Raw genomic sequence first — 17434 nt, 5'->3', positions numbered from 1 at the left:
GAAATTAACAGTCTTAACTTACCCAATCTAGTCACATCCTTAGTTTACTAAATTATATTATCTCTTGGTTTTAACATGCCTCTAATGCCAATCATTATTCTTTATCCTTGAATTATTAGCATATGTGATACTTAATAAAATTTAATATGTGGAATCTAGATGAGAAAAGTAGATATTCATTTGTATCCGACTATATCCCTTTCAAATTTAGCCATAAAGTTCAAAGTACAGTTTTATTCAGGTATAATGTCATATTTATTTTATAATAAGCTTCTTGAAAAGTTAACTATGTCAAATAGCATGTCAGATTGTTTTATTCAAAGCAAGGAAAGCTTTAAATTTAGAACACATGAGAAGATTAGGTAGAAGTCTGATTTTTCTGCTCCCAGGGTGTCAGTCTCTGGAGATAGTCATGAGAGAAGCCTCAAAATGCATTTTTTGCACCTGTGCTAGTGAATGCAGCCTCATTCATCCTAAGCATGCTTTGTAAATGAGTTACACCTTCAGCACTGTAATTTAAAATGTTTAATATGTATTTTTAACAAGTACTCTAATAACACTCTGAGAAATCTTGCAAAACACCTGCAGGGATCATTTACAAGAGGCAAATTACAAAGCCTTAGAGGTATACCTTCTAAGGACCTTCAGCTATCATCTTCTTAACCTGATTAATACAGGAACCTATCCACAATCCTGGCAGATCTGACTGATTGCTTTTAAGAAGAAAGAATATCAATATTTACACAATGAAATAAATATTCCCCTGCATAAACTACAGAGCCTAATCACTTATTTTAACAATACCACCATTGTTTAAGCTCAGATTCACTTCTTAGAATTAATTTTCAATATCATATAAGCTCTCAAGTACATGAATGAATTACAAAAAGAAAAAAAAACCTTGTTTTCTTTTTGCTTTATGCTAGTGCTCCTTCTTGGTTTTGACCAAAAGGGTCTACTTACCACCACAGCTCTAAAGGAGTTTAATCTATTTCTCAAACATATCTTTCCATAAATAAATAAAACAAGATGCTGTAAAAAATGCTACATAAAGAAGAAAATGTATTTTCACACAAATGTGGGGGGGGGGTCCTGGGGCTTGATCTCAGGGCCCGGGCACAGTCTACGAACTTTTGTGCTCTACTGCTTGAGTCACAGCTCCACTTTCAGCTTTTTGGTGATTAATTGGAGATAAAGAGTCTCACGGACTTTCCTGCCCCGGCTGGCTTGGAAGTGCAATCCTCAGCTCTCAGCCTCCTGAGTAGTTAGGATTACAGGTGTGAGCCATTGGCACCCAGCACAAACAAATAGTCTTAAAATATATGGAGTAAAGGAACAGGATAATGTTCATCTAGATGTGTAAGTTCAATTAAGTTTGCTTTCAGAAAGTCTGTTGGTGAAAATTACTGAACACATAGCCATGATCCACATCAACCATAACAAGAAAGGAGACATACCTGTAATTCTCTGTTCCTTCTGAAGCCCACTGATGGGTTGTGATTGCTTACTTCACTCTTCAGAGGACTAGAAAAGATTTCTCCAACATTTGGCTCTTCCAGAATCTCCCAGAAGACTTACAAAATCTATAGAAAGAAAGAAATTAAACGTCTCACAATTGTTAATAAACTGTAACACCCAATCTACATTTCTCTATTTTTTCTTCCCTCCCATTTACCATTATTTTTACATTGAGCAAGTTATCCTCAATTGCATTTACCTTCATCATTAAAAAGGGAAAATAAATAAACAAATATTTATTTAGAAATCTGAATGGGAGCCAAAAGTGAAAAACCTTGCTGAGTAGCTAAAAGTAACAAAGAGTTCTTCCATTTTCCAAGAGTAAGTAATTACATGGTTCTTTCAGAAGAGAATTAAAAAAACATAAAAATAAATCCACATCAGAATGACCTTAACCATTTTATTATAAACTCATAAATTTTTCTAATAGCTGGTAAAATTGCGCGTCAGCAAATTATGCGATTGTGATAGATTTGTTTGACTGCTTTGGTTTCTAACTTTTTAATTACCATAGCATTTATTGTTCTTTTAAAAAGATGTTCTTTCTTGAAAACTTTCTGTAGCTCCTACCTGTTGTGATGTTGAGTGATGGCTTATGCTTTTGCTTAGTATTTGTATTAGCTTCTGCCTTCTGAACCTCTTAGCATTTAGGGTTAGTTATTTTGGATGCTTTTTATTGCTATCCTGATACTTCTAGCTTTTATTCTCTGTATTTCTCACATGTAGGGTAATTTGCCAGCTTGCTTCTCTTTCAACTCATGTTTTTCTGGTTTAACAATAGAGGAAACCATGCACTTATGTTGTGAAATTTATGGTGCCAGTTATGCCTGATTGTAGGAGGCCCAAAGTAGACTGTCATGGAAGGCAAAAAATAGAACTTTCAGCCATTGGTGTCTAGGGACATTTTGGGAGTATCACACTATTGGCAAGTCTGTAAAACTCATGTTCCCCTCTTTGCTGTTTTGTATTAACTGTTATGATCTTAATGTAATACTGGTATAAATATTAGGTAAGCTCTCTGCTCTTTTCTAGCTCTTTCTCAGCTCTTTCTTCTCTTCTCTTTCCCAGCTCCCTTCTCTTTCCTAGCTCTCTCTTTCCCACCTTTCCCAGATGCTCTCTTTTCTAGCTTTCTCTCTTTTCTAGCTCTTTTCTCCCCTCTTTCCCAGCTCTCTCTTTCCCAGCTCTCTTTCCCAGGCCTTTCTCCACAGCGTGGAGGGCCAAGATGGCCTGGTGCCGGCCAGAAGGATGAATAAACCTACTCCTTACCTGAAAAATAAATAAATAAATAAATATTAGGTAAAATAATCCCTTTCTCTAGATAGGTTATGGTAAGCAGTTCAAGTAAGAATCTTTTCAATAGCTCTATCTATTAAGATCCAATCAGTGAGTTACTCACTGATGTCATAATTGTTCTCCAACATAATAAAAAATGGCTCCCTATGCCTCAAACTAGTGGCTATTATCCTAGCTACTCAAGAGGCTAAAATCTGGAGATCAAGTTTGATAACAGCTAAGGCAGAAAAGTTCTCTAGGTTCCATCTCCAAAATAACAAGAAAAAAGTAGGACTGGAAGTGGGGCTCAAGCAATAGAGTACCAGTCTCGCAAGCCCTAGGCCTTGAGTTCAAATCCCAGTAGTGGAGGAAAAAAAAATAGGTTCCCAAAACTCACTAAAAGAGGTTCAACACACAACCGTGCTCAACCTACAGATGGCTCCAAACGCTTAGAGTAAATACCTTTGATTATAACAAACCTCTCATGAAAGAAAAAAAAAAAAAGGAGTGGGGAGGCACAGTGTGACCTTGATTTTCAAAATTGGGCTCAGTAGTGGCAATAATGATATGAAAAGCGTGACCTATGAAAAGGATAACATTTCAATGCAGATAAACAAATTTTTCATATTAAAATTTCCTCAATATACCCAAATCACCATTCTCTATAATCAATTAATCGCTTATCAACAGCGTGGGACCAGGCAGTTATCACCTCATAATCAAACCTCTAGGCATTTAATCACAAGATGTTGTGCAAGTAACAGAATTCTACTGCTATTTCATAATCCTGAATGAACAGTTTTATCATCGTGTCCTGGATAGATGTAGGCTCTTCTGCTGCCGCTTAAAAATTACAGATTGCCTCCAGATGCTTTTCAGGTGATTTCAAGCCTTTCCTCACTCTGTAATTCATGAATAATGAATGGCATCCCTAATTCATGAGAAAAGCATCCCCCTAGTTCAGTGTCTATGATCATATATCTGCCTGTGCGCTCTACATGTTTAGGCATTCACACATACGTGCTCTTACTTAGGTAATAAGGCACCACTGTGTATCAGTAATGGATACACTGAGAACCACTTGTATTTTACCATCAGGATTCTGCCAGCAGCATTGCTTCCTGGCTTCAAAAGAAGTTGATCTTTTGACAGTAATACACAGAATGACATGAGAAGCAAGGGTAAATGGAAATCAAGTAAACTAAAATTCACTGGGTCTTGATAATGCTCTTGGTTGTCATCTCATTTAAAAACAAAATCTGTCTCCTGCTAAAAAGAGGAGATAGTGACAGTTAACAACTCAGTCACACTCGGATCTCTCCCCAGGCAAGTGCTTTCTTTCTAACAAAACATTCTACCTCCACATAATAAAAGCAAATTCACTCTCACAGTCATTCCTTTTAATAGCTATGTCACAGCCCTAATTTCAATAGAGGAACAAAATTTAAAGCTCATTTCCAGATGGCATAAATTCACTGAATTAGACCTCAACTGTGAGAAGTTTAGAAATCTGCTGAGAGATAGGAGTGCATTTTTAAAAAAAAACTACAGCCACAGCAAAAACCATCAAATGATCACTAGGGGTGGGGGAGTAGGGGGCGGGATGTGGCCACCATGTGCAGCCTGGGTCCCTCCCTCCATCAGAGCAACCAATGAAGCAGCCTCTACACAAGAAGTGAGATTTGTCTATAGCACAGTGACCTGAGACACATCCAGGAATTACCCGGAAGATAATTAACCAACAATGAGAGATGTGTCAAACAATTCCACAAGTTTTCAAATACAGAAAGCTGACTATGAGCTAATTATTGGGTAATTTCCTTCTCCTTGAAGGCCAAACTGGAGCAGGTGATATATTTATTATATTCACATGTGGAAACTTGCAGAGTAGAATGAAATATTCTACTCAGGCTCCCAATCTTTACTGACTCCATTAGACACACTAATAATACCTTGGAGTCAGAAAATGGACAGACCTGTACTGATCACTGAAATCTAATGCCTGACTTTTACAGAGGATGAAACTGAAGCACAGGTGGGCTGCGTGACCTAGTCAAAGCCAGCAGATGGAAAATGGAAGGGGGCAGAGGTAGGAGCCATGTCTCCTAACTCCCACAGCGATGCCACCATCTGAACATCGAGCTCATAAAGCCTCAACATCCCACCCGGACTTTCTTCTTCCCACTGACCAGCAAACCTTTTAAAGCTTTGGGGAAAGCTGAATCAAATGAAGCTTCGTCACCTTCCATTCAATTAATTCCTGAGATTTCATGTTAGTAATACAAAATTCTTTCTCTTTTATACCCAAGAAACCTAGTGCAATTCAGATGACTCTGGAAGAATCTCCACTAGGGAACAAATTAATGAGTTGGAGCAGGTTACAGATAAGAGAAAACAAGCAGAGACCATACATATGTTAGGGATGAGTCAAGAATACTGATTTATTAAAAAGAATAATGAAGGTGAACACAACCAAATCCAGGTGTTAAAGTGGCAATATTTTACAATGGAGCAACTGTTCATAAGACGTTTCTCCTTAAAGAGTAGTCCCTGTCTAAAGTTCATTGTCAATTTGGAAAGTACTATATTCTCCTGAGTCCTCAGAAAGCCCTTTTATTAAATGTCTCATCTCAAAGAAGGCTCGTGAAAAAGCAACTTAGTTTTGTTTATCCCTGTGTGTTCCAGTGTTACTTGACATTGTTGGTGTGCAGAACTTGTACTGAGATCCACCAAGACACACACTTCAGGCAATGTACATTACATTATTAACAAATTGCTGAAGTATGACACTTATTAATCAGAATTTACAGGGTAATAGGCTTCTCTTCCACATCAACTGTTAAAAATCAGCTCAGCAGACAAAGGAATCCTGTGATTACAATGAAAATAATAACTACCACTAGCATATAATGAGGGCTAAGTGCAAGACATATGATGAATTAATTGTGTGTGTGTGTGTGTGTGTGCATGTGTGTGTAAAGGTTAGGTATGTCTTATCCTCTCCAAAAGCCGTATCTGTTCACTTAAAGAAAACATTTTGTATGAATCATTGTGCCACAAATAAACATACACACTACTTTGCATCTCACATTTTTCATGAATAACATATACTGATAATGTTTACAAACTGACACATATTCATCTATCTCTTCAATGACTGCACCCTTTCTAATGTACAGCTGTGACACATGTATTTATCTAATATCCTGGAAAACATTTAGGCTGTTCCCGGTCTTTTACCATTGTAAACACTACTATAATGAGTTCCAATAACTATGTATATGAAAGATCTTTCATAGAATATATGGATGCATATTTTCCTAGGACTACATATTTGTACCTAGGATAAATTTATAAAATTTAAACTACTAGCCTAAGAAACATGGGATTTTTCATATTATAGATTTTGTCAAACTGCCAACTAAGGAGACTGTGTCATTTTGCACTGGTACAAAACAACCAAGAGAAGGTAACAAGAGTTGTTAACTCTTTGCTCTTCTAACTATGATGACTGGTACCTCAGGGAGGTTGCAGGTAAAGGAACTATTTCCTACAATGAGTCGGTAAGCATCTTTCCATGTTTAAAAGCCATAGTTATTGTCCCCCAATAGACTACTTAATTGCATACTTTGTCCCTTTCTCTACAGCAATGTTGGACTCTTTGTTGGATTTGTAGGAGCTCTGAAAATAAGTCCCACTGATTTTTCCCAACTTTCTGTCCCTGCCTTGTGCAAAATGTTTTCATGAATGATAATGATCTGACTGTAATCAGAGTTACCAGTCTCTTCTATTTTTTATTATCTTTATGTAGTTGTACAAAGGAGTTGCCATTCTATAAAGCATGAATACAATGTATCTTGATCAATTCCACCCCTTTCATCGTTTTCACTTATCCCTCCCTTTTCTCGCTTTTCTTACCTTTGTAGGTTATACACTGAATTTGTGACTGAATTCTCCACCACTTCTCTTCATTCATCCATCCTCCTCTCCTTGACCCTACATTACCCTTTTCAAGTACCCGTTTCTCAGTGTTTATTTTGTTGAACTATGATTCTGCCTTTCCAAGGAATAACAGTTTGTATTCTCCCCTAAATCTATCTTATTTCAATTAATACATTATATTAACTTGCAAACTGAGAAGATATTTACTTATAAATATATGAACCAATTCTAGCTTCCATATATAAAGTTCCTTTTCAGAACTGTCTTAGTCATTGATGCTTATTTATTTTTCCTAAGTGAACCCAGAATTAGCTTGGTTACCTGTTGCTTTTTTAAACTAGAGTTATTACACTAAACATGCACATTTAGGGATAATGGACATGTATATATCTAAGAATCTGATAGTCCTTCTAAGTTCCTCCTATCTTTTTGTAATCCTCAGAAGAATTTCTAAATACCTTCACATACAGTACATATATTTCTTCAGTTTGTTCTTTAGTATTTTATCCTTTTTTGCCAATGGTCTTTTCTTCAATTAAGACTGCTAATGTGTTGTTATTGTTAGTATATATGAACATTGACAACATTGCCATCTAGGAACATTTGTAAATTTATCTTAATCTTAATCATTAGTTTCTCACTTCATTCTCTTGTTTATTTTATCCTGTATCCCAATATTTGAAGTTTTATTTATTTATTTTTTGGGTCCGGTTGTGGGGTTGTCCCTCAGCTCTTCAGCTCAAGGCTAGCGCTCTACCACTTGAGCCACAGCTCCACTTCCGGCTTTTTTCTTTTTGCTTATGTGGTACTGAGGAATGGAACCCAGGGCCTCAGGCATGCAAGGCAAGCGCTCTACCACTGAGCCACCTTCCCAGCTCCTGTATCCCAATATTTGAAAAAAAATTTCATTTATCTTTTCTAATTTCCATGTTTTTACAATTTTCTCTTTCTCTTGTCTAGTTGCATTGCCTTGTGATTCCACAACACTATTAATAAATAATGAAAATATTGCATATCCTTTTTGTTTAACTTTTATTTGTCAGTCCTGGGGCTTGAACTCTGGGCCTGGGCACTGTCCTTCAGCTCTTCAGCTCAAGGCTAGCACTCTACCACTTGAGTCACAGAGCCACTTGCAGCTTTTTCTGCTTATGTGGTGCTGAGGAATCAAACCCAGGGCCTCATGCATGCCAGGCAAACACTCTACCACTGAGCCAACTTCCCAGCCTCCCCCGCTTTTTGTTTAACTTTAATAGCAATGTACCAAAACTTTTTTTTTTACGAGATTGTTTTGGGGTTGAGATGACCATAACTTATTTGCTGAGAACATTTTCCTGTTATATTTCAAAGGATTCTTTATATCAATAATATATTGAATTTCATCAAATGCTTTTACTATATAAATGGTCACTTTTTTCTACTTTTTAATAGAATATTTAAATATTTCTATTAATATTTAATAAAATAAGTAATGTCAAATAAGTTCAGACTATTGAATGCTTGCATTCCTGAAATAAAGCTCACCTGGCTGTGGTGTTTTATACTTTTAATGAGCACGTATTTTAAGTATTCTAAGCAGCCCTAGAAGCTGGCTACCCTGTAACACCTGCTCTGCCCTGCACTCTCTACCACTGCCAGAGGAGCTGGAAGAATGTAAAGTGTCTGTCATACACTGATCCCTTCCCCCTTTGGTCCCCCGACTCTTTGTATGTCTCTGCTTACACATGACCTCATCACAGAAGCCTTTCCTGCCTACCCCATGTACAAAAGAAGCCTCATTCCAGTCTCACCACTCTCCACCCCTGACATCATTCTATTTTGGTTGCAGCACCCTCACCATCCAGCATATACCAGGTGGAATATACAGGCATTACCTCTATTCTCTTCCATTTTCCCCAATCAAATGGAAGCTACAAGAGAAGAAGGATGTGTGCCTGTCTTGCTGGTTGATTGTTTCCCAGCACCAAGAAAAGGCCTGGCTCATAGAAAGTACTCAATATATGAATGAATGAATGACCACAACAAAACAGAAGCTGAAAGTGAGTAAAGAGCTAAGATCCCACAGTGACAGTGGCAGAGCTGAGACTGGAACTCCAATCCAACTTTCAATTCCTTACCCTTAACTGTTAAATGACAAGTGACTTCAGGTCAGATGATCTTATAAATATTAAAGCATAAGTCAATGACAACACTGACTGAAAGTCAAGAGGAAAATTGTGTAGGTCCCTATATAAGGTGAGCCAAAAAGAATCCATAAATGGACTCCAAAGAATTACGTGGAAATTATGGTCATCATATTAAGTTCTCTCTCTGCTCTCAACACCCTATGATCTTCACAGCAAGCAACATGAACCACTGACCTTCATCTATAGGTGTCTCAAAGATAAAATTAGATACTGCGGTTGAATGACCAATTAATGTATGTCTACAGCCCTTGGCAGACATACATCCTCCCCGGGGGGACAAGCCATATTCCAGCCAGTACAGAAACCAAGGACCTAACTTTGACAAAACCCTTGGCTCTTTCAATTCTGAGATGGCTTTTTGTTTGAACAGGGAAGTAGGTATTCTTTATGCCCTTTTCCTCTTCTATCACTTGGTTAGGTTCTGTCCTCAAACCAAGTTGAGTCTAAAAACAAAATTTCACAAACCTCCACATATGATAATGAACAGAATCTGTAATTTAATCGAACTCTATTTTAGAACTGTGGGCTGATCCAGTATAGCAGTGTGTTGTATTTAACTCCATCAGTGTAAAGCAATAATGAGCAAAAATTGAGCCAGTGAGGCATAACTAAGTGTTTTCAACTGTGGATTTAAAAAGCATGGCCCATTTGCATTATTTCTAAACAGTAAATAATATCATTTTCCAACATTTCACTATCAAATTACACTAATCCTTCCCTCAGCACACACTTGAGAAAAACCACAAAAGGCCCTTTTTACCAGTCTACTTGATCACTGCTTATAACCTTCTAAATATTTCTTCTCATTGGCTTCTATTCAAAGGTAAATGGAAGACAGTAAAATTTATGGAAAATATATTCAGCTGCTTAAAATATATCAACCAAAAAAAAGGAGGCTTTAGAGCTGTATTATAAGTTGTGAAATTACATCGCCATCACTTACTCGTTGGTTTCAATAATAGGTAGCAAAACTGACGGACTGGTCAAGTGCCAAAACACTTCCAGTGCAGAGCCTGATTTGAGCTTCTCAAATTCTCACCTTGGTCCAAGGCAGAGTAAACACCTGTCCTTCATAATGTTATATAGCATTACTTTGCAAGCCACAAACAAGCTTTCATGCCAGGGAAGCAAATTCCAGCGCACTGGACAAATCTCAGCTCTGTTGATTGTTCTCTTGATTTTCTTGGCTATCAAGAAGGTGAGGAGAAGAAAAAGAACTTTCTATATAAAAACCATAATGTATAACCAGTCTTGCCCTTTAAGCTCTGCACACAAAGTAGTGAAATAAAACTCAGGTCTAAGGTTTTAAATTTAGCTATGAAAATTATATTCTAGCACTAGACTAAAATGTTGCAAGATTTTAATAAAATAAGATTATTAAAGTGAAGTCAACTGAAGTCAATTTTAACATTTCATGGGCCAAGGAAGAGACATTAAAGGATTTTTGAAGTAACATTTTAAAGGTGACATGCTTTATAAAATTAGGTAGGAAAATGGCAGTGGTACCGATTTGGAAATGCCTTACAGTGATGAAGGGAGGGAGTTTGGAAAGCAATAGCAACTTTTTAACAAGGAGGCTAGAGTCTTAGAGTTTAAAAAAATCAGCACGGAAGGAAAGCTCACCTTAATAAGACACAGCTTAATATAGGAAAGCAATTTATACATCTTAGCAATACCATTCTCCTTTACTTAATTCTGAACAATTCTAGAGATCTTTATAATCTTTCATTTACCAGTACAATAAAAGGCATTAAGGTAATCATTTATAAATATGAAAGAGATTTTAGTAAAGAGAGAAAGAGAAAAAAGGAGAACAAGAGAAAGAAAAGTGCATATATATGTATGTGTACACGTGCCTCTGTGTGTGTGTGTGTGTGTGTGTGTGTGTGTTTCCGGAAATTTCAAGGCAAAGAAGACAGGAAGTGCACTCTTATTAGGCTTGAGCTTTTTCCATTTTCCAACAAAAATGAAGTGGGTTCATCGTGAGATGGGCTTCAGTAAGCAAGTATATTTGGAGTTTATTATGCAATGATGATAATACAATACTTCCAGGAAAAATAGGCTTGACATAGTCACTCCAACATTCAAAAACACCTTGCATATAACAAGCAAAAATAATAATAGTAATAATAAAGCAGTGTCTCACTGAGTTTCCCAAACCAACCTCATCCCCCTCCTGCCTTGGCCTACAGTGTGACAAGGATTACTTTATTTACTTAGATGCAAATCAACTCTATATCACAAGGATCCACCCTCAGAAAACAAAGATTTAGAGTGTTGTTTTGGTTTTGTTTTCTTATGGTAGGAGCAGTAGAATAGACTAAAGTTAAATTTTAAAAGTGATTCCAGGAAAGAACCAGAATTGATAGAAACTTCAGGGGAATCCAGAGCCCTGTTCAGGGTCCCTCTAAATCCTTGAGTTACTAAAGAATTCTGTTCCCAAGATACCAGCACCAGGAGCTGGGATACTGTGGGACCCTGGAGTCCCTGAACAGAATCCCCATGTACACTCCTGATCACCAGACATGGAGCTTTAAATCCCTGAGACTGAAGCAACAAAAAACTGCATTCGGGTAAAACTGTGATTTTTGGCATCTTGCTTCAACTTTGAAAGGTCAAGTCCACATCAGCCAACATTTGAGGCAATTAGTTAACATCATACCCACTGTCTGGGCTCCACAAATTAAAATCTTGGAACCAAAATGCAATGTGGCCCCAGGCCAAAGAAAGGAAAATGAAAACTTGAGTACAAGGATGCAAGGGCAAAGATATCACTATCAATTATCTAGTCTAAAAGCATAGCACTGATTAGAAGAACACAGAGTTTTCCCGTGATCCCCTGGGCTCCACTGACAGACTGTGAGGAGGAGGGCAGGAACCCTCTTCCTTTATTCTCTTTGCTGTTCCACACATCACAAACGCACAAACTCTAAAGTCAATACAGATATTTTATACCCACCTGCCAAAAACAATGCCTGAACAGCATTAATATGCATATTCCTCATAGAAAGTTAGAATCACTTACTCTGAGTTCACTATCACCATTAAGCCTTTCAGACTTGCTGATAGAGTCCCACCACCCCTAGTTTCTAATATCTTGTCTGCTCACTTGATGGCAGGGAATCAAAATAAATGACTGACACCTTGATGTTCTTTTCAGTGACCTTGCTGGAGTGAAAAAGCAATTCAAGTCAGAACAAGGATCTTTACAAGTCATGTTCTAAGCACAATATTCCTTTTGGAAAATGCTCTGGCCCCAAGCATTTTCACAAACACTTTTTATAGGCCAGCATGCCTTAACACATAGCACTTCTCTACTGATGGAGTTACAGACCCAACACGTTTGCAAAATAAAAGTAAATGCAATGACTACATACCCAGCTTTCTTCCCTACACCATCAAGCAAGAAGCATAAGTAGAATAAACTGAGGCCCTGGCCTTTGGCTTGAGCACAAAGGAATTACTCTACTGCACATTATTTAAAAATGCAAAACACAATTCTGAAGTTCATTTGTCACGTGGAGAAAGTTCTGTGCTCTATGATAGGAATCCATTTGTGAGAAGCTCTTAGCACAGTTTTCCCCTTTGCTTCTCAATTTATCTTACGTTTGCTATTGCTCCACAGCAAACTCTCATGCACAGTTTTTAAGGCTGTGTGATGTGTTGCAAGGGCAGTAGTCTTTGTAACCCAAAGAACAAGCTCATGAAAATGAGATGATACAACCAGCAGCCAGTGGTTTGCCATATCCTGACCCACATGCTAAAAAAAAAAAAAAAAACAACAACAACAACAACAAAAAAAAAACAGCATGGTACAGCATTCTGTAAGGTCTGTGTGGAGGACAAAGGAAGAAGCCAGAAATGAGGAAATACTACCTATATCTATAAAGCTTGATTTTTTTTAAAAAAAAGTAATGAAATAAAAAAGAGCACAAAAGAAATCCACAATTTTAACATTATCTGCTTCCTTTAAGGATTATAGTAACTTCATGTGCTAGGAAATAATCTACCTAGGTTTTTTCCTTAATTTTTTAGTGCTCAAGGATACAGCTCAGGGCTTTGCACTTGCTAAGCTTATATTCAAGCATTAAGCTATTCCCCTAACCTCAAGCACATTTATGAGCAACTAGAGCAGAAGCCTACTGGGTGAGTCCACAGCTATTAGGTGATGAATGAGCCTAGTCACACCATTTCCCTCTTTGCTCTCAGCCTCCCTATAATTACCCCCCATAAGGGACAATATCCACCTGTTCTGTATGCCCCTGAAGAAAGAATTTTTTTCATGGTACTGAGGACTGAACCCAGAGCTCTGATGCTAGGCACATGCTCTACCATGTGAGCATCCTTAGAACATAAGATCAAATTTCAAGTAGAAATTCTATCTGAAATTACTTCATAAACAAGAAGCATTGTCTAAATGCATTATTGTTGATGACAAGAACAAGGGTTCATCCTTCCATACACCAAAGACAGAATAGCAAGATTGTACCACTATAGAACTAATCTTGCTCTATTTCACACAATAGACTACAGGACTGACATATCTGGACTGAGAGCTCTTCCCATCCAATGGCTGCAAATCCTGTGAAAACTTGTTTAAACTATCCTAAAATAATGGTTAACCAGCTTGAAAAGAGAGAGAGAGAGAGGACAAGCAATATTTCCAGAATCTAATGAAATCCAGAAAAGTATATATTTCAAGCAAGCTTGTGTGTGTGTGTGTGTGTGTGTGTGTGTGTGTGTGTGTTCTGTTTTGTTTTAGCATGTGAGCTTTGTTTGCTTTTGTTTTTATAGTAGTGCTGGGGATTGAACACAAGGCCTGAAAGCTTATTTTCTCCTATCAGGGATAGTTCTTGAGATCTCAGGTTACAACCTGTTGAATCTCAGCCTAGTTAATCATAAAGGCCCAGGAAAAAGAAGCAGGCTTATAATGATAACAAAGTCCCCTAGATAAGATGTTTGTAGTTACATGGGTTCTGCACTTAAGAAATCTATCAGATCCTCTATGAAGACATGAAGCAGAAGGTCTTTATTTCCCAGGTACCTCTGGCAGTATTCAGATAAATAAGACTCTTATAGGTCAAGCAACAAACAACTTCTTTTGATAAATAATCAAGGTTTCAACTAAGATAACATCTTAAAAAATGTATGTATATACCCACCCAATGGCTGTTTCAGAATTTTCCACACAGAAGGGGTTTAGGGGTAGTGATATAATTGGAAGCCTAAGATAGGAAATCTGTTTTGAAGCTAAAACTTCTTGAGATTTCATGTAAAACTGGAAAAAAATACTGCATTTCTGTAGCTATGCATGGAGCATGCTATAGGAAGAAGATAAGGCATCTGAGATCAACTCTTGGCACAATCAGTGGATTAACAGATAATGAGGTTCTCAAGCTTTGAATTCAACAGAATCACTTAGGAATTATTGAATATGAATTGTTGTACTTGGGCTCCACCCTCCAAGTTTCTGGGGTAATACCAAGAGCTAGGATGCTGAATTTTAGAGGTGTTGATGCTACTACTCATGAATACCAACACCCTCTTAAGCATCTTCATGGTGTCAGCCATAGGCCACTCATCAAGTTGTGTGGTTCTACCCCATCATCTAAGTCTCCTCTTACCTGTAGTATATATAGTGCATGTTGGCTGGGACAAACATTCAAGATGTCTCCTGATGCCTGGTAGTGTCTGTTGTCAAGTCACACTACAGACAGCTGCAGAAGTTGCAGTGGTTTCATTTCAAATTTTTGCTCTCAAGAAGCAATAACCAGTCAATTTGTGCCAGGAGGATGTAATACTCTGTAATCCACACATCACTTCAGAGCTGGAGTTTGAATTGAATTCCTAGAGCCCTGAGTGCCTCAAGTGCTGGAGTGAACAGAAGTAGAGAAATGATGGAGGCTTTGGCCCTTCACTTCTATTCCTCTTTGAATCAAAAGGTTACTTTCTCTCTGATTTACATGTGTTATTACAACCGTTCCTTCACAGGGAAAAAAAGATTTCAAAAACACTGCATCCAATTACTTGTAGGAGTCCCTCCATTTCTATGATTCTACTACAACATAACTGTTATGGCATAGATCTGATGTGTTGAAGGCTTAGTTACCAATGCACCAAGAGTCAAAATGCACCTCTGATAAATCCATTGATGGGTTCATAACTTAGTGGGAGACTGGGAGGTGATGGAAATCCAGGAGGTGGGAGCTAGTTGAAAGGAACAGGTCCTTGAGGGTATGTCTTTGGAGCCTATATATTGCACACTTCTCCTCACCACCCCCTCTCACTCACTCTCTTTCTGCTTCCTTGCACCAGGAAACAATGAGTCCCTCATTATGATGTTCTGCTTCACCACAGGCTCAAAAACAACAGAGTCAGTTGATTCTAGACAGAAGCCCCTATAACCAACCATGAGCGAAGATAAATTTTTTCTCTTCCAAGATGATTGTCTTAAGAATTTTATCACAAGGACCAAGTGCTGACCAACACAACAATCAAAGGTTCAGTGGAACATTAAAAGAAAATCACAAAAGTTCACAAAGTGTTTAAATAGGGATACAGGTGGACCCACTGCAACAATGAGATGTACAAGACGTTACATCAAAAAACTGGGTGGGGGAGGTGATGGGAAGGGATGGAAGGGGAAACAAAGGAGGAGGCAACAATGCTTGATAAGAAATGTACTCATTACCTTGCTCATGTAATTGTAACCCCTCTGTAAGGTATTTTCACACACACACAAAAAAAAGTTCACAATGTATCTGCACTCAAATCACTCTAGTGTCTATAATGAGGATCTGAACTTCACACAGAGCAGCTTTCAAACTCGATGAGGCCAGCTACTCACCCTGAAAATGTAATATGAAAAACAGACAAACTTCAGGGGTAATTACCTCTACCTAACCTTGCCCTGTCATGCAAACACCCTGCAAGGAACACAGTCTTCAGTAACTGGCATGGCAATACTGTGAAGCACAGAACAGGTGCACCTGCACAGATGTGGCTGGTTGGTTGGTTGACTGGCTCTAGGGTTTGAACTCAAGATCTCACATTTGCTAGGAAGGTGCTTTACCTCTTTGAGCCACACTCTAAATAGTCTCTTTTTTTTTTTTTTGCTTTAGCTATTTTTCAGATGAAGTCTCATACTTTTTGCCCATCTCTTCTGAACCAAAGCAGCCAGAGAGCTCTGTCAGGGGAAGATATTTGTATTATTTCATTCAACAAAAACGTTTTCTGAGCTCCTCCGACAATGCTAACACAAAACCCCAATCTCAAGTAGCTAGCAGGGACGCTACAAGGGTTACCCCTTCAACCAACAGCACAGTGAAATCAGACCTAACGGTTCAGGGCACTGGGACAGAATCTAGTCAAGCCACTATAGTCATGTACCATACAACAGACAGCACATACAACAGTGGTGCTAAAAGATTATAATGGAGCTAAAACATTCCAGTTGTCTAGCATCACTGTAACCATCACAACATCTTACAGTGAGTGAAGGGTAATGTGTGAGGAAGATGGTGCATACAAACTTACTTGTAGCTGCCAGTGGTATCAAAACAGAGCATGGTACAGAATGCTTGATTTCAATGAGCAACTAGGCTACTGACTTATTTATTTACTACTCTATTTTTTATCATTATTTAGAGTGAACTCCTTTTTTAAAAAAAGGCTTGACATGGTAGAGTATATCTGCAATCCCAACATTTGGGAGGCAGAAGTCTCCAGAATTAAAAAAAAAATAATAATCATAATTAAGTTAAAACCTGTCTTGCAGGTCCTTCGGGAGAGGTCCGGAAGAAGGTACAGGTATCATAGGAAGAGCTCCTTACATTCATGCCCCTGAAGCCCTGCAGCAGGACAAGCTGCAGAGATGGTCATTTTCTATAAAGTTCTTCTTAGGAGCAATTACATCTCTCTTACTTGACCTAGCAATTGCACTATTACTATGACGTTGATATCCTGCTCAGTGGAGAAGGCCTGAGTTGTGACAAGTACTGTGTCTTTGTTCTTAACAAGAAAAAAGATACAAGAAAAATGCAAAAGATTTTTTTCAACAAAAACTGTAGGACAAGGAGACAGCTATATAACATGTATGCATCTTAAAGTAAGGCTCTTACAAAGAGTCCAAAAGTATTTAAAGCTGTGACGTATGCAATGGCACACAGTAACGCCTTCACTTCCACTGGTGCCCAATCACTCACTAACACCCCATGGCAACTTCCTATCTTTTATACCATATGTTTATTTCTCTCTTCAATGCTCACATACACAAGTTTATCACTGTTATAACTGTTTATAACTGTTATAATTCTGGTATAATGATGTACCATATGGTCTAGTGTGTGTAGGCCACAGCAACTAGGTTTGTGTAAGTCCATAAAGAAAGCATCACCTAAAAATGCATTTTCTACATATATCAGTGTCATTAAGCCACATAGGTCTATAGTGAAAACTATAAAATTCTCAACTTAAGCTGGGCGCTGGTGGCTCACGCCTGTAATCCTAGCTACTCAGGA

The 17434-nt window shown here is 37.9% G+C and overlaps 1 protein-coding gene across 1 annotated transcript in view; it reads right to left on the bottom strand.

Annotated features, from left to right (window-relative positions):
* Fam160a1 (family with sequence similarity 160, member A1) overlaps positions 1 to 17434 on the bottom strand; it is a 172462-nt gene that overhangs the window by 119913 nt on the left and 35115 nt on the right. The window contains exon 2 of the mRNA XM_013029759.1: positions 1458 to 1583. The gene's annotated coding sequence lies outside the window, so the exon portion shown is untranslated. The remainder of the gene's footprint in view (positions 1 to 1457; positions 1584 to 17434) is intronic.

This window comes from Dipodomys ordii, unplaced genomic scaffold (genome assembly GCF_000151885.1).
Source record: "Dipodomys ordii isolate 6190 unplaced genomic scaffold, Dord_2.0 Scaffold122, whole genome shotgun sequence".
Lineage (NCBI taxonomy): Eukaryota > Metazoa > Chordata > Mammalia > Rodentia > Heteromyidae > Dipodomys > Dipodomys ordii.
This window is presented reverse-complemented; position numbering and strand designations above follow the sequence as displayed.